Genomic DNA, 19,026 nt, shown 5'->3' with positions numbered 1-19,026 from the left:
GAGAGAAGGAGACACAGAATCTGAATCAGGCTCCAGGCTCCAAGCTGTCAGCACAGGGTCTGATGTGGGGCTTGAACTCACAAACTCCAAGATCATGCATGACCTGAGCCAAAGTCGGACGCTCAACCTACTGAGCCACCCAGTAGGGGAAACTAATCCACATGCAAAAGAATGGAATTGGACCTTTTTTGTTTTGTTGTTATTGTTGTTTGTTTTTTACACTCTATGCAAAAATCAACTCAAAATGGATTGAAGATTTCAGTGTAAGACCATAAAACTTGTAGAAGAAAATATAGGGAAAAATCTTCATAACATTGGTTCAGTAAAAGCTAAGGCAACAAAAGCAAAAGTAAACAAATAAGACTAAATCAAACCAAAAAATCTTATGCACAGAAAAGGAAACAATCAGCAGAGGGAAAAAGGCATCCTATGGAATGGGAGAAAGTATTTGTAAACTATAAATCTTATAAGGGATTAATATCCAAAATGTCTAAAGTACTCCTCCAATTCAATGGGAAAAAGCAAAACAAATCCCAAAAATGAAAATCTGATTAAAAAGTGTGCAAAGGACTTGAATAGACATTTCTCCAAAGAAAACATACACATAGACAAGTACATGAAAAAGTACTCAACATAACTAATCACCAGGAAAATGTATACAAAACCATAACAAAATATTACCTCACATCTATTAGAATGGCTATTATCAAAGACAAGAGGTAAGAAGTGTTGGTGAGAATGTGGAGAAAAGGGATCCTTGTATGTTGTTGGTGGGAATGCAGATTGGTATAGCCATTATGGAAAACAATATGAAGCCTCCTGAAAAAACTAAAAATAGAACTACCATATTATCCAGCTATCCCACCTCTGAGTAGTTATCCAAAATAACTGAAATCAGGATTTTTTAAAATGTTTACTTATTTTTGAGACAAAGAGAGACAGAGCATGAATGGGGGAGGGGCAGAGAGAGAGGGAGACACAGAATCCGAAGCAGGCTCCAGGGTCTGAGCTGTCAACATGGAACCTGATGCGGGGCTTGAACCCATGGACCGTGAGATCATGACTGGAGCTGAAGTCGGACACTCAACTGACTGAGCCACCCAGGCGCCCCAGAAATCAAGATTTTGAAAATATTTTCACTCCCATGTTCATTGCAGCATTATTCATAGTAGCCAAAAGGTGGAAATGATGTAAATGTCCATTAATGGATGAATGAGTAAAGAAAATGTAGTATATACATACAATGGAATATTTTTTTCAGCCATAAAAAGAAAGAAATCCTATCATGTGCTACAATTTTGGTGAGTCTTGAGGATATTATGCTGAGTGAAATAAGCCAGTAACACAAGGACAAATACTGCATGATTCTCCTCATTTGATGTATCTAGAGTCAAAGTCATAGAAACAGACAGCAGAATGGTGTTTTCCAGGGACATGGGTGGGGTGTGGTAGGGGGAGGAAATGGAAAGTTACTGTTCAGTGGGTATTGAGTTCCAGTCATGCAAGATGAAAAGTTCTAGAGAGCTGCTGTACAACATTGTGCTTATAGTTAACAACATTGCACTGTATAAATAAAAATTTGAAAAGAGAGTATTTTTTTTTACCACATTTAAAAAAAAACAACAAATTGAATTCAGTAATACATAGAAAATGCTAACATAAGTGTGGTTTATTCTTAGGAAGCATTGTTAGTTTAACATTTGAAAACCTCAGTCACTGCATTGACCAAATTAACCAAAGCAAGGAAAAATCCTTGATTATCTCATTAGAAAACCAGAAAGATTTGATAAAATTAAACATACATTCTTGAAAGAAAGTTTCAGTAAGCTAAAAATAGAAGGGAACTTTCTCAACTTGAAAAGAATATCTACAAGACATTTAAATAAAATACTTGATAGATTTATAGAGTACTTAGTAAAATATTAAATAATTTGTTTCTTAAAGTCTGAAATGAGACAAGAATAGCTGTTATCACTACTTCTTTTCAACATTATACTGGTAGTCCTAATAAGTGCAATAGTGCGAAATGAAGAAATGAATACTTACATAATAATAATATTTAGCAAATATTGAAAATATAGATTAAAACAGCTATTATTTGACATGATTTATGTAGATAGAAAATTCCAAAAGAAATCACTAAGAATATACTACAATTAATAAGTGAGTTTGGTAGTTTTCCTGAATAAAAGGTAAATATAAAATTATTTGCATTTCTATATACTAGAAAAAATGTTTAATATAATATGAAATATCAAATACCTAAAAATAAATATAATAAAAGATGTGCCAGGCCTTTCCCCTGAACATACAAAACATTTTAAGAAAAGATTTTAAAAGACCATAATAAATAGAGTGATATACTACACTGTGTTCAGACATCAGGAGACTATATCATTAAGGTGTCAATTTCCCCTAAATTGATTTGTAAATTGAAGACAATATGGATTAAAATCATAACATTTTTTGTCAAGTTTGCATGCTTATACAAAGAATGTAAAATAGCTAACAGATAAGATGATCTGGAAGAAAAAGAAAATAGTTAAAGACTTACATTGCCACCTAGTAGTGTTCAACACAAAGCTTATCAAGTTACCAAGGGAGTGTGATTTTGGTGTAAGGACAGAAAATAATTTGAAAATATCTGATAAATGTTTACACTGATGTAATTTAGATTCTGATCTCCTGATCAAAATATAAACTATTTTTATTTTTCCAGAAAGTTTTGCCTTCTTGCTTTCCAATAAATTCTCATCCCTTCGCCAGAGACCACCATTGCTATAATTTCTATGACCATAGGTTATTTTTTTTTTTGTCCTTGAACATCATATAAATGGGATGAAGCAGTAAGTCCTCTTTTGTGTTTTACTTCTTTTACTCAAAGTAGTATGAGAGTTTCATTCGTACTAATGAGTATCTCAGTTTTTTGTTTATTTTATTTTTTATTTTTTAATGTATTTTATTTTTTATTTCATTTCATTTCATTTCATTTCATTTCATTTCATTTCATTTCATTTCATTTCATTTCATTTCATTTCATGTTTGAGACAGAGAGAGATGGAGCATGAGCAGGGGAGGGGCAGAGAGGGAGACACAGAATCTGAAGATGCTGAGCTATCAGCCCAGAGCTTGAAGCGGGGCTCGAACTCACAGACCGTGAGATCATGACCTGAGCTGAAGTCAGACGCTCAACTGACTGAGCCACCCAGGCGCCCCTGTTTATTTGTTTTTTAAAGTAAAATCTACCTCCATCAAACTCACGACCCTGCGAGTGAGTCGCATGCTCTACCAGCTTAGCCAGCCAGGTGCCCCCCAGTTATTTATTTTTTTAATTGCTGAGGACTAGGAATATAGCATTTTGTTTTTTCGCTATCATTTAGCTAGGTATTTGGGTTCTTTCCAGTTTGGGCGAGTATACTATGTAAACTTATGGCAAGTCATTTCATGGGTATATGTTTTTATTCTTCTTGGACAAGTGCCTAGGAATTATTAGGGCATGGGTAAGGTGTGTGTTTTATAAAAAACTGTCAAAACATTTTCCAAAGTGGTTATACCATTTTGTTCTCCCATAACAAATTTTGAGAGTCTTATTCATCGTACATTCTTGCAAATATTTGGTTTTGTCAGTCTTTTTAGTAATTTTTTGAATATGTAATTCCTTATCTGATGGTTAGGATTTTTTAATATACTTATTGACCTGGAAATTGGTCTCAAAACGACTTTGCTGAGAATTCCTTTCAAGTTAATTGCCTTCTGTTTTTCACTTGGTTGGTGTTTTTCTTATTGATTTTTAAGGAGTGCTTTATATATTCTACATATATGTCCTTTGTTAGCTGTATTACAAATATTGTCTTCTAATCTTTGGATTGCCTATATATTTTAAAGCATATTTTAAATATATACATGTTAAGAATTTTATTTTACATATTGATGAAGTAACCAGTAAGAATTGTGACTGGTTCATCTGATAATTTGAGTTATAAAAATTTATATTCTTTACTGAAAAAAAATTGATTTGTCCTGTTATGAACAGCTATCATTTTGTTGCTAGGAGTCCTTTGCATGGCTATTAGTTTTCTACAGTTTAGTCACTACCACAAAAGTTATAAAATTGCCCAGTCAGTGGAAAGTTAATGAAAGGTGCATGTCCCTGTAGAATCCAATAAATAGAAAGTGCACAAAGCAATGCCTAGCATTCCACTGAAAGGGTACATAGTGCACTCCTTTGTCTATTTCCAAGTCTTGGGACTTTTTTTTTTTTTTTTTTTTCTGATCATATTCCTCCCTCTAATCTTCTGAGACTGTAAATAATCTCAAAAGCTGCTTCTTGATCACACACACACACACACACACACGCACGCACGCACACACACACACGCACACACACACACCTCTGGTCTCATTAGATTTAGTTTGATTTCTTAGTTGCTGCAATAGTATTAATTATATATGTCTCATTCAGTTTTCTCTGGAAATCTAGAGCTCTTCACTACAGAGCAGCTACTAGATTTAAAGAATTTACTTCTGCCTGAAATATAAAGATTCTTATATAAAGATTTTTAGATTGAAATTTTGAAATCCTTGAAGATTTTCTTTTCCATCTTGAGGATAGAAAATCAAATCCAAGAAATTCCTTCCATCAGATTTCACCTGTAGTATTTCTAGATTAGGTGACTTACTTCTGCCAGAAATTCTCAAATTTTGTTGTATTTCCTGGTCTGCTAGGAAGTGTGACCTTACCACTTTGAGATCGAGGTACAAGGCCAGTTTTCTTGGAAGGGCTTTGTAGGTATTGACTACATTTGAAGTCAATACTTCCACCTTACCACAGGGTTTGTCATTCCCAACTAAAAGAAAATAATGCTAATATGTCCTTGGTTGCACAGTTGATTTGTCTAATTATTTTTTGGTGAAATGACTTATTCTTACTGAATTTCTACAAATAATAATATTTCTGTGAAGTGTAAGAAGAGTCGGTAAAAGTGTCTGCATTCTTGGGGGTCACTGACTATCAAAGGCCACTTAAATGTGTTTATTTTAGTTTATAAAAATATTAAATTGGAAGTTAGATATATCTTATGAAGAGAAAACTTTTCTGATATATCCATAAAAATAAAACACTGAAAACTGTACCAAAAATATTTAAATAATCACATTTAAATTTCCCTATTCAATTTATTCATCTCTGTAAATTTAATTCTTGTTCTGTCCAATCTCAACTCAGTTATCTGCCTCTTGACGGGAAAAGAGTTCTTGAGATCTGACTCAATTCTCTGTTATTGTCTAAATGTAGTGTAAGTGGGGGCGCCTGGGTGGCTCAGTCGGTTGGGCGTCCGACTTCAGCTCAGGTCGTGGTCTCACTCTTCCTGGGTTCAAGCCCTGCGTCGGGCTCTGTGCTGACAGCTTGGAGCCTGGAGACTGCTTCAGATTCTGTCTCTGTCTTTCTTCCCCTCCCCTACTCGCTCTCTGTCTCTTTCTCAGATATAAAAAATAAAACATAAAAATAAAAAAATTAAATGTAGTGTAAATGGTGTCAGCTTTGCAAGTATGAATTCAGAGGCTATAGTTTGAAGTATTATATATACATATGAAAACAATAGCTTATGCATTATATTCTACATAATTATGATATGTTATAAATTGTATATTTTACATAATTTTATATAAATATGTATAAATATATACACAGTGAGATTTTAACATCTTAAAAAAAACCCTCTCTGGCTGGGGAAGACTGCTCCTCCCTACACTAGCCAATTCTTAGAGACTGCAAAGGACTCAATACAGATGATGCTTTTATGCAAACTAACCAATCCAGAATCATACCTCTTCTATCTGACAAATGTACCCCAGGTATTTTACTCTGTCTTAATCATACCAGGTCTGGTCCCAGGCAACTAGAGACCACTAAAAACTACCAAAATCACTCAAACTAGCCAGTCCTTAACTGGTCACTGTACACTGCCTTACCTTTCCCATGGAAACCCCAATAAAGACTCTGGCTTAATGCTTCTCCCTTTATCCTGTCTTCTCCTCCTGACCAGAATGGTGCTTTTCTTATGTAGCCTGGCAGAGAGTGCTGCACCTTCTGACTTGTAAATATAATAAACTTTTTTTTCCTCTGTGATTTTCTTTGTCTCTTCTTATGGCTGTACCTGACTGAGCATTGCATAAAATAATACAGAAAAAGTATCAATAGTGCAGAGTACCTAGTACAGACTTTTCCATGAGGCTCCAACAATGTATTTCTTCGATGAAGATGCAAATTTTGAACTGTAGCTTACAATAGTGCCACCAGCTATTGCTAAAGTAAAGCAGAAATAACCTGAAGATAAAATGACTATATAGTTGTAGTTAACGTATTATTTGAATCAATAATTAAAATGGCGACTAAATTTTTTCTCTTAAGATTTTATACATCAACTTCAAGAAAATTGTATCTATAAATATTGAATCTCCTGATCCATGAAAATGGTATATCTTGGTTTATTTAAGTGGTCCTTAAAACACTTGCAGCTGTATTTTGTAGTTCTAGGAGAATATTTGGCACTTAAAAAATTTTTGGTATTTAATATTTTTAATATTACCTTCGATTTTCAGAGAAACTGGCGGGCAGATAATTATTCTGTAATATAGAATATTAGCAGCACCAAAGCTCATGAATAATAATAATAATAATAAAGAAACACTTTCTACAGCTACTCATATTCTTTAAATCTTTTTTAAGTGCCAGAAATGAACATACTTATCAACTAGACCCAAACAGATGCATATAAACATAAAATTATGCTCAGTAGCCAATCTTCCAGTAATTAATCCTTTTTAGAAGTCTAGCTATCCATTAATTACCCATTTATTAACTCAAATTAATATTAGTCAAAGTTATTACAGTACTCAAAGATTTTGAAAATTATGGTCTAGTTGACATTGGAAAACATAGTTACTATTGGTAAAAAACATTGTCAAAATTATGCTTAATTTAGTTGAACAAAAATTTATGAACATTACTTTACACAGTAAGCATTAACCTCACTTCTTTGAGAAACAGATGAGAAGATGGCATTGGTTATACAAAAGATTTATCAGGGGATCCCTTTGTGAGGAAAAATGATGAGGAAGCTGGAGGAGGCTGGAAAAGCATCTGATTGTGATTCATGCCTGACCTCTATGAAGGACAGAAGGAAAGAGGAAAGGAAGAAAGAAAGGTCTTAGGCTGCAGTGCAGTTTTATGAGTGTTTTGACAAGGCCAATAGAGAGTCTTCATGCCAAAGTAGTTTGTTAGGGGAGCCCCAAATCTCATAGGAATTGGCCTGCCTAAGCATCTTTACTGCACTGAGTCATGCAGTAATATATTCATGCTTACGATGCAGTGATATATTCAGAATGTAGTAGCTGCGGCTATCAAAAAGTTGCAGTCCCTATATTAGGAGATTTAAGAGGTGCATTTTCATGGCTGCTACAGTCTATACCTCTCATCACACAGATCTCCTTCTCTACAGAAATTCAAAGATCAGATTCTCCAAGACTCCTATGGGCCTAATCTTCCTGAGGGGAAACTTGAAAGAAAAGAGATCAGTGGAGTAAATGATAGCTCTAATAGCTTCAATTAATATTGAAGCTAAAACTGTACTCATCCTTTCCCATCTCTACTCTCCATTCCAAGTTCCCTTCACCCTCTGTTCTTACTTGTTAGATCTCAGTAGCTTACTTGGTGGTGTGACCCAAAAGTTCCTTTCAGATCTGAACGGCTGTAATCATTTTTCAGCCAGGATTGCTGTAAATGTCCGTTTATAGCTACAGTGGGCAAAAGAGTACCAGTTGGCATCCAGGGCATCACCTGGGTTCCATGTGTATTCTTTCTTCTCCCCATTGTTTAGAACCATTTTTACTCCTCATGTTTCTTGGGTTAAACACCCTAAATGATATGGTGACTCCTCTTCTTGTCTGCTGATCCCTGGGCATAAGGAACTCAAAGTGCCTAACAGCAGCTATAACTTGTAGTTCAATGGAACCCTTGCTCTGTCCACCAGCGAGAGTATGTCTTTATACTATGAATTGATGCTGCATATATTTAGAAGTTGTGCTATTAGATGTATACATATTTAGGATTTACTTTTTTCTTGATAAGTGGACTTTTATTGTTACAAAATGACCTATTTTTTCTATGGTAATATCTCTTGTATTGATGTCCATTTAGTATGTTATTATGGCTACTTCAGTTTTCTTTTTACTGTTGTTTGCCTTGGTATCTTTTCCCTTCTTGTATCTGTTTGTATCTATAAAACATGTCTCTTGTAAGCAGAGTTCAGTTTCTTCTTGGCATTTGATCCAGTTAGACAGTGCTTGACTATTAATTGGCATGTTTTTTCCATTTCCATTTTACATCAATATGACTTTGGTATAAATCTATATTGTACTATGTGGGTTCTATTTGACCATCATTTCTTTGTTATTTCTACTTGAATTTCATGCCTTTTATTTTTAAAAAAATTTATTCTAGGTATTGTGTATAAAACAGTACAGATCAAAGTATCGTATTGTTTGTTATGTCATCCAGAGAGCAGAATCCCTTTTTGTGTATGTTATTAGGATAAGGGACTGGCCACTCAGTCTTTGGCGTACTGTGTTGAGTTGAGGTGGGGCCACAGCTTTAATTAGATTGAGTTAATTCCCCTTAAATCTAATAAATGTGTGAGCTTGGTTGAATGTCCAACTCTTGAGTTTGGCTCAGGTCATGATCCCAGGGTCATGGGATCCAGCCCAGCATTGGGTTGAGTATGGAACCTGCTTAAGATTCATTCTCTCTCTCTCTCCTGCCCCTTCCCCCACTTGTGTGCGCTCTCTCTCTCTCTCTCTCTCTCTCACTATTAAAAAAAAATAGAGTGGTTGGGGTACCTGGGTGGCTCAAGTCGGTTGAGTGTCCAACTTTGGCTCAGGTAAAGATCTCAGGGCTTGTGAGTTGAAGTCCCACATGGGGCTCTGTGCTGGCAGTTCAGAGCCTGGAACCTGCTTCGGATTCTGTGGCTCCCTCTCTCTGCTTCTCTCCCGCTCATGCTCTCTCTCTCAAAAATAAAAATAAACATTAAAAAAAATTAGAGTGCTCAACTAGTTGAATGGTGCCCTGAAAATCCATGGTATTTATCTACTTTTTATCCCCAGTGACCAGCACAGTGCTAGTGAGTGCTCAGTTTATATGAATGTGAACCAGATGTGAGATGATTTAGACATTTTAGAACTTATTTCAATGAATGAAACTATAGCCATATTGGAAGACTGATTCAATATACTGCTTTTGAGAAGCTTACCAGTGTTCTTTTGGTTACTTAAGCTATTGGATACTTTTTCTATATATCTTATTTGACCTTACTGTAGAATTTGACACTATTCTCTTTCTAAAATAAAAAAAAATTTCCATGTTTTTGTTGACATCATAATTATCTTGTTTCTCTCTTACTATTGGCCTTTTAATTAGAATTTATAATTCTTTTGGTTTCCTCTTTTAAAATTTGGAACTCCTAATCTGCTTTTTGAAACTCACCATAGTCGCCTCAGTTATCTCAAGATGGGCACAACAAAATTCTTACAGAGAAGGAATTCACTATGTGTGTACACATGTATTCTCTACCAAGAGTAAGCATTTACTAAGTTTCTTATACTGTGCTAGATGCTGGGAATACAAAGAACCATACGATACCATCTCTGCCTTTAAGGAGATTTTAAATCAAATAAGTAATGATATTATCATAGTTCTGAAGGAATTCTGAGAGCACTGCCCTGAGATACGAAATACAGGATCATTTCTCCCTGAAGTAAACACTACTCTTCACCTTCTCTTTTTATTTTCTTAAATATTTGTTTTAGGGACTTCACTCTCTTCAAGTATGCATACATGAGAATATGTTACAGACGGAGAGGGCAAATAAGGGGGAAGGGTAAAGACGGAAGGAAGGAAGGTTTCTAGGCATGTGACTCTGGGCTTCTTTACTTCTTTACTATGAATAAACATAAATGGAACCAAAATACATTATAGTGTTTTAACTTTCTAAAGTGTTCTTAGATATTCATCTAATTTTATTTTCATAACATTCCATTTTACTGATCAAGAATCTGAATCAGTAAGTGTCCATATGCCTGCGAGACACCTCCATCCTTCAGCTTTCAAAGCACATTTCATCTACATTATTTCCTTGATCTTAGCAACAGTCCTTTGAGTATGTTGCTCATAAAACATGGAGAAGCAGTAGAATGAACTGTGTTTGAAAGTAAAAGAAGAAAAAAAAACCCAGTTGAGTTTGAATCTCTGTTCATCTACTTTCTGGCTGTGTGACTTCCACTTGATGTCCATGAGCCTATGTATCTGTTCTATAGGAATAATAGTTCCTACTGGTAGAATTTGTGCCTGGCCTCTTAACTTTCTAAATATTGGTTCATTTTTTTCCTTTCCCTGAACTTACTTTTTGTACTTAGAGATCCGTTCTTCCAGACATTTTTTTTCTTCTTCTTCATGGCAAAGACAGTAACTTTTAGGTCTATAATTTATGTGCAGATGGGCTTGGCCCTGCGCGTGGGAAGGTAAACATGAACTGCTTCTGTACTAGACTTCTAGAGCTGTATCCCTTTCTCTCACATGAAACAAAGGCCCAGGGGACATCTTATCCTGTGCAAATTTATTCTTTAGTAGCACATTAAAACATCCTAGATAGAATAATCTCAGAAAAATAGCAAAAAAAAAAAAAAAAAAGGAACCTGAAAGCATGTGTGTAGCTGCACAAATTCTAAGCTGGTAAAAGTTCAAATGTAACAAGTAATGTCACACCTCACTTCATTCAGATTAGTCTACAGCTTATCTGCCTTAGGCAATAATAATTGGGACTCAATAAAAGATGTTAGCGCAGATGGAGGTACTACAGTTTCCAATTAAACTCTTCTTTGTTAAACTTTGTATTCTTTCGTGATTTATTGAACTGACTTCAGCTCTCCATCACCTCTATAACCGCTGCTGTGTTTAACACAGCCCTGTAACTTTGGTTACTTTTTAGGGGAGAAAAGGGCTTTGTTTAAAGAGAATCTCACTTTACCTTAATGAGATAGTTGTAGAATAGATGGCATTTCCTTTTGTAGCTGGAACAAAAAGAGAAGTAGAAGAAAGGCTATCTGATGTTTATTGAGCATTGGGAATGCCTGGTAGACATTTTGAATAAATCTACTCTGAGGCAACACTCATTTGTATGTATTGCTGCATTTAATCCTCATAACCTCAATCCTTATGCTACTAAGAAGAAGTTGTTTCTTATTTTCTTACCATTTTGTTGATGAGAAAAACTGGAACTGGGCAGCAGCAGGGGAAGGTGGGGTGGCGTTTGAATCAGTGAGCAGATGTGAAAAACAGAAAGACCTTCGCTGCTCATAAAATCATATCGCCACATGATAGGTAGGAGAGATTTTTAAAATGAGAATGTTGACAATGATGTGAATAAAAACATCTTGTTTTAGTAAAAGAAACATAGTACATACATATGTGTACATGAATCCAAAGAATTATTCTTTAAAAAATTCTAGGAGCTTTTGTTGCATGTGACTAGCATCACTATGTGAAGCATGTAACAAACATGTATGTGGATATCACACAGCCAGACTCTGCCTAAATATTGGTAGTTTAGTGGTGGAAAAGATGGGCTCCATTTCTGCTTTCATAGACAAAGTGAATACAGATATTCATGTAATTTCAGTAAATCTTTACTCATTGTTCATTAAGAAAATGAGAGTTTTGTCTGCTTGACCAGTCTAAGATAATAAGACAGAAAGGATGCCTGCTGGGTGAAGTACAAAAGAACTCTTAGAAGTAAATGGGAAAAAGGCAGGTCCTACCTCATCTAGTAAGTTCGACTCCTTAAAAAAGTGTATGGAATGGAGTCAGGTTCATATCAGGGGTTTCAGTGTCTCATTAAGAAGAGCAGAGTCTAAAGTGGGTAGGCTTTCCCAGAAAGTAGAATTTCTTTTTGTGTAACTCTGTTCACTCCCAAGAAATTAATGTTTTTCTCGAACTTTTAATGAGGCAGTTACCCAGTAACACTTGGTAACAATGTGTTTCTGTTTCCCTCAGGACCTGGGGACACTTGATTGTCTTAAAAACAGTATATTTGATAAAAGATTCAGTTGTGTGTTGCAACATGAATTTTCCTCATACCATAATTTGAATTAAGCCAGAAACAACTTTATAGCTCATAGTTTAAATATAATGTTGATATCTTATCTTTTGTTTCCAGAATTTAAAAATAGTTAGTTATATTTTCAAGATATAATACAGATATAAACTCAGAAGTTAATATGTTGTGAAATGAGAGTTTATAATAAAGTTTATATTTAAATAAATCTAATAAGTTTAGTATAGAAATTATTGGGCAGTTTAACAAGAGCAAGCAGGAAAATAATAATAAAGGAAAAATAAAATTTGATTAGTTGGCATAATTGGGCAAAACATGAAGCAATATTTAAAACATTATGAGACTTTTTCATTCATCTAATGAATAGGAATGTTGGCAAGGCTCAAATATCACAAACATGAGCAAAGGGTCAGAAAAAATGAGCTATAGAGAAAACTTTAATTAGAAATATAACTAGACCTAACCTCTCATTACCACATGACTCATAACTTAGATTTGAATATAACACATCACATGACTCCCCAAGGAAAACTTCACAATAAAATTATAAAGTGCTTAGCCTATCAGGTAGCAGTTTTATCACCACAATTAGCATTTGAAATTGGACTTGGAAAGAGAAAAATGAGAGCAGACTGAATAGCTTTTTGTAGTAATCTTTTATGTGGTAAACCAAAAACTTTAGGAAGAAATGTAAGAAGATGAATGATTTTGAGATGATGTCAGTGAGCTGGTCCAAAACTTAGAAAACTAGAAATAATTCCAGTTCTTTGTAGCATGCTGGATATATCATAAAGCTGTGTGTGATTTCTCACTTATATGTGGAGATTCTATTTGATTTATTCATTTTTAAATGTTTATTTAATTTAGCATTTATTTATTTTTGAGAGAGAGAGAGTGAGAGCAGGGGAGAGGCAGAGAGAGAGGGAGACACAGAATCCGAAGCAGGCTCTAGGCTGTCAGTACAGAGCTTGACGAGGAGCTTGAACCCACAGACCAGACCACGAGTTCATGACCTGAGCTAGAGTCAGACACTTAACTGACTGAGCCACCCAGGTGCCCCAATGTTTATTTTTGAGAGAGACAGAGAAAGAGTGTGAGCAGGGGAGAGGCAGACAGTGAGGGAGCCACAGAATCTGAAACAGGCTCAAGGCTCTGAGCTGTCAGCATAGAGCCTGATGCGGGGGTTGAACTCACGTGTGAGATCATGACCTGAGCTGAAGTCGGATGCCCAACTGACTGAGCCACCCAAGTGCCCCTGATTTGTTCATTTAATAAAGTGGTAATAGGATAAACTAACATGCTTTCAGAAAACAGCTTTGGAAGTTAAAATTACAAAATAAACTTTTTGCATATTAAAGTCAAAGGATAGAATGTATCAAAGTAGATGGTTGTTACGATGCCAATAGCAGGAGAAAATTATTTTGGTCTTGACTATAGAAAACTAAGGAGATAGGATGACCTGTTGTCACTCAGAGACCTGAAATTTTGATGTTTTTAGATCTTAGAGAAGTGCCATGTGTTAATTCAGTGGCCTGAATTCTAATCTAGGGAGTGGGAATGTAACAATTCCAAAGGCAGTTCTTACTGATACCTTGCCCATCTTACATAATAGTTTCTATACATGCTACCCTGCCCCCCAATCTATTTGCAGAAGTCTATGGAATAAAGTCTAGAATTCAAACATAATCTGTTGATGAGGTGAAAATATGAAGTTCTCTATTAGTGCTGTTGAAAGAATCCATGAATTGGGAAAAGACTTCTCTTTCTGCAATGCAACTCTCCTTTTGGAAATGACTTGCAGATTTAGTTTTGGGGGGTCATCAGGAAGCAAACAACTTAAAGTATGAACAATAAAAAATGTTTTAGGAATATGAGAATTTAATAATATGAAAATAACATGAGTCTAGTGGGAGGTACTGTAATGGTGAGTGTGTAATAGAATTTACATTTTTAAAATGTGTGTGCATATATGCGTAGTTGTATCTACATTTGATTTCCTATTCAGTTTTAGGAATATATCTACTATAGGGAGGGATTAAGAATGCCAGAAGGGGAAATCAAAAGGAAAGTGAATTAATATTTAGCATCTGATACTCTAAGCAGAAATTTACAGAAGGAAATAGTCTAGAAAGCCAGGCTTTGTTAAAACAAGAGGATTTTCTGTTTTTTTTAAATTTATTTTTATTTTTTATTAAAAAAATTTTTTTTATTATCTCCTCAAGATGTAAGTGAGGCTTATAAAACTGATTGTAGAATTCCACTTTCAGGAAGTCCTTATCAAGCAGGGACAGGGAGGATGGGTAAAATGCTGCTTTCAGTCTTGGTAGTTGGTAGGGAGAGGACAGCAGGAGAAAGAGCAAACAAGAGGTTGAGTTGATCAGCATAATCAACTGTTATTATCTGCCTACATTTGAAAGAAGGAAACTGATGTTGGGTATATTCACATGGATGTGAGGAGGCTGAATTCATCCAGGTTGGTCACACTTCCCTGGGTGTACTAGATGGAAGTGTTCAAGCCTCAGCAGGGAGTCTAGTGCCCAGATATTTCCAGAGCATGTTGTGGTTATGCATATCCTTGTCATAAGGCAGCCGGATGGATAGTTTACAGGGCATTCTGGGGTCCCAGTGCCATGATGAAAAGATGTTGAAATGGCAGGGGTCTGAGGTCAAGACAAAGTGGCTGCCATAGCTGAGGACTTTGAAAATGGATGAAAATGGTGGTGGTAAAAGTTCTAGCAGAGGTGCCAGCATATCACCCCAAAAGCCTGGTGGAGCCAGCTGTTAATCAGTAGTCACCAGCCTGGGAAGCAGACTGGTCCATATCTTCTAAACAAGAAACCATAGCGATCCACGGGATACCTCATGGATCTGAGGAATAACCCATCTCTTCATTATTCTCTCATGTGTCCATGTCTGTGAGGACAAGGTCAACTTTCCCTACACACCCATATGAACTTGAGAAGAGTAAAGGGTGAAATCTGAAAGACTAAGCATTTACCTAAAAAGACTGGACTATGTGAAAGAAGTTAAAAAATAAAAGCCCCAATAGGGAGTTTAACTTTGAAAAGACTGAATAAGGATTGTTGAAACCAGAAGAGGTAGAAATATTTTAACTAGCTAGTTGAAAAAAATAACCTTTCTACCTAGCATAGTTAGAGGTTTTGAAAACATAAATGCAGTTTAAGAGAATTTTATTTGTGTAGCTGAATCATATTGTGAGAAAATGTTGCAACCCTGCTGTTAGTATGAATACATAGGGTTTGGAAAAATAATACTTGGAGAATTAAAATGTTGGCATTTCTCTTCCTCTCTTTGGGGAAAGTGATAATAATCTCAACTGACACAACCTTGTGATTAGAAAAAATATCTTGAATTAAGAGAAATTAATAAGACTTTGCTGTTGCCTCAGTGAACTAACCTCCAGCCTTCCCAACTTTCAGGCAGTGGAATCAGACGTGAAAAAGGAAGTCCTGGTTTGACAAATTCATTATTTATCCGGGTCACCTCCAGGAAGTCAGTTAATTTCTGTGAACCTCAGTTTCTTCACCCATCAAGTGGGTAACACTCACCTCAGGGAGTCGTGATGACTCTCATAGATGAGTGTGCCCACGACTTGTAATGTACAACAGGGCCACGCCCGGCCTGCTGCCTGTTTTGTGCACCACGTGTTGCTGGAGAGTGGCCTTGCCCATTTGCTTACTCCCTTCTCCATGGCCACCTCACGCTGCAAAGGCAGAGTTGAATAGCTGTGGCAGAGTCTGCGGCTCATGTTGCTGGAAATAGTTACTTCATGAACCTTTATAGGAAGAAACTTGCCACCGCTGGTGTAGAAACTTGCCACCGCTCTGTAATAAGCAGTGTAATGAGCAGGTGCTATTGTTTTTATTACATGAACCTCATTTGTTCTTAGTTCATGCTCAGATAGTTGTATTTTGGTAAGCAGTTATTTTTTAAAATTGTCTTCTTTCTGGAGAAGATTATTCGTTCATCCAAAAGCATGTTTCTCATTGTAAATTAACCAGTTGGCACCAGGTTTATAAAGCAACCTATTCAGCATTTGGTTATGTTTTGTTCCTTTGCCAAGGCCTGATCTCCCTGACTGAGTTGATAAAATTAAACTTCTGAATCTACGATCTGAGGACCACCTGTTCCTCTGAAGACATGGTGAGCCAGTCCCCACCCACCAGTGTCATTGAGATCAAGGAGCCTCCTGCTTCACTCAGCTTTACACTTCCCACAAGATAGTCAGCCACAATCTTTAGTTCCATATGTGAACATGAAATCATAAACCACTTTCAGGAAAGACACAGCATATCTATGTTAATATTTTTCCTTTGTCTTTTCTCCAGTGTCTGTCCTCACATGGGCTGTGACCTGCTGCAGGGAGAAATCTAGTGAGAACAACAACGGCTGTTTTGTGAAAGGGAACCTTGGTAGATTTGGCTAGGATTATGAATAAGTAATAATTTAAAATGTTAGTTCATTATTAAGTGAAGCCTGATTTAGAAAAAAACCAAACCAGTGAACAGGACATCCAGCCATGAGAATGTAACATACTTGGACTAATTATGTCACTTTTTAGGTAAAAAGTTAGTTGTTAACAGCTAGCCACCTGCCACGTGTTAAAAAATAAGAAGTTTTAGATTCCTTTCTGGAAACAGAAAATTTTTGAAATGTAGATGCTGTGATTTTGCCAAGTGCTGATGAAACCCCAAAAGGTAATTATGTCAGCTTGAGAAGACTATGAGAGTGAAAATAAGATTAAAAAAAAAGATTTGTGGGTTTTCGGCCACAATCAGCAGACAATTTTAATTTTGGAAGTGAATGCCATTGTGCTTGGGCATAGTTTAAATCTTTTCCTCCCTACCAACTGTTCCTCTCATCTGCCTGAAAAACTTCCAGGTATCTCTCTCCCTCTTTATTTTCTTTTTTTTTTTTTAATTTCTCTCTAGACTCTCTTCTACTTCTCAGCCCGCTGACAGCTACAAATAATTTTAACATAGAATTGAATAGAAACCTGTGCTTCTCAACAGTGAGGGGAAAGCAGAGTGTTTTCTTAGTGTATTGCTATTGCCTCTTCTTTACTCATGGGAGAAGTGTTTAACAGCTCCCTCCAGTTCAATGCAAAGAATTTGTCCCACAGATATACTCCCACCAGAGTGCAGAATTCTATTATGAAAACATACATTGCAGCATGAGCATGGGAAGAGCTGAAACAGAAGGAGCAATGGGGATGAGAGACACCAGGAGTGGGGACAGGAACAGACAGAGCAAGCTTGAGGAACATGGTGGGAGAGAAGAACCAGACCTGAGGGCTCCCCACCTTCTTGGTCCCCAGAGAGCTCTGTGCCAGGTGGGCCCCATGACAGCCTGCTGGAAGTGGCAACCGCTGAGAGGGCTGGACTGAAAAATCTTCCACATCCAAGACTAGCCTGTGCTCTAGTGGAAATGATTAAATTCAGCAACGGGAACCTTTGGCATTGTGAGATGGCAGAGCTGGTGGGGAGAAAAATCAACCCATAAAAAAACACAGAATAAAAAATGGGTCATTTCACAGAATTCATTCTTGAATATTGACTATTTCCTGATCATTTCATCAGTGAAAAGTGAATTGTGTTTTCTCAGATCTTGGCAAAATTTCCCCCAGTAGTTAGTGAACGCACTGCTGGGAATTGTATTATGTTTGTCCATACTCCAGGCCAGCATAAGATAAAACATTTGGCAATTTGAAATGTTTCTTAAGACACTTAAAGGAATATGATTCATTGTAGTATGAAAAAAAAAACATGCTAGTGCACAGAGAGATGAAGATACTCCTTTCAGAAGCATCAGTTGAAGAAAATTTAGAAACTGCAGGTTTACTGAGGTACAATAACTGTTTTCATTATCGTCCAGCCCATTTCGGGAAGTCAGATTTGATGTGATGTAAAATTTTACTTATTTTGCCTGTCAATATTATCTCACCAATTCACAGTGAGGTCAAGATTAAAAGTATGAAATCGTTTTTCAGCCACATAAACTCTTAACAGAGGTCTACTATGGATGACTTACTCTTCTAGGGAGTATCCTGAGGACAGCTTGTGAAGAAGGTATTATTCCACATGTGTTATGGGCTGAATTGTTCCTCCTTCCCCCCAAATCGATACACTGAAGTCCAAACCCCCAGAACCTCAGAATGAGACTGTATTTAGAGCTATGGCTTTAATGAGGCAGTTAATTTAAAATAAGACCACTAGAGTGGGCCCTAATTCAGTCTGATTGGTATCCTTGTAAGCAGAGGTTTGGATACACCGAGAGACATCAGGGATGTACCTGCACAGAGAAAAGGCCATATGAGGACACAGCAAGAAGGCAGCCATGTGCAAGCTGAGGAGAGAGCCCCAGGAAAATCCAAACCTGTCAACCCTTGATCTTAGACTTCCAACCTCCAGAACTGTGGGAAAATACATCCTGTTGCTTAAGCCACTTTTCTGTGGTATTTTGTTATGGAAGCCCAAAGAAACTAGTGCTGTATAAAGTCACAAATAGACTTTATACAGCATAAACTGAAAAAATGTTATTGTTTAACTCAGTATCATCACTATAGATTATCTCATATTATACTGCAGATGAGGCATTAGAAATGAGCCCCAAGTATCCTAGAATAATACTGAGTACATCTGAGGGCACTTTTCACTGACAGTGTATCAATGAAGGATTCCAGAAAGAAAGAAGAGAGCATTAGGCTGCCAAATTACGATAAATTTATTATTTATCATAATAAACTTAGTAGGGTAGATCATGTGACATGATTAGTCTTCACTTGTCTGGCTTGCAGCAAGAGAAAAATACATTAGGAACAAGCAATGCCAGACTAGGGAAG

The sequence above is a fragment of the Panthera pardus genome, unplaced genomic scaffold (assembly GCF_024362965.1).
Source record: "Panthera pardus isolate Hobbes unplaced genomic scaffold, ASM2436296v1 HiC_scaffold_16, whole genome shotgun sequence".
NCBI lineage: Eukaryota > Metazoa > Chordata > Mammalia > Carnivora > Felidae > Panthera > Panthera pardus.
This window is presented reverse-complemented; position numbering follows the sequence as displayed.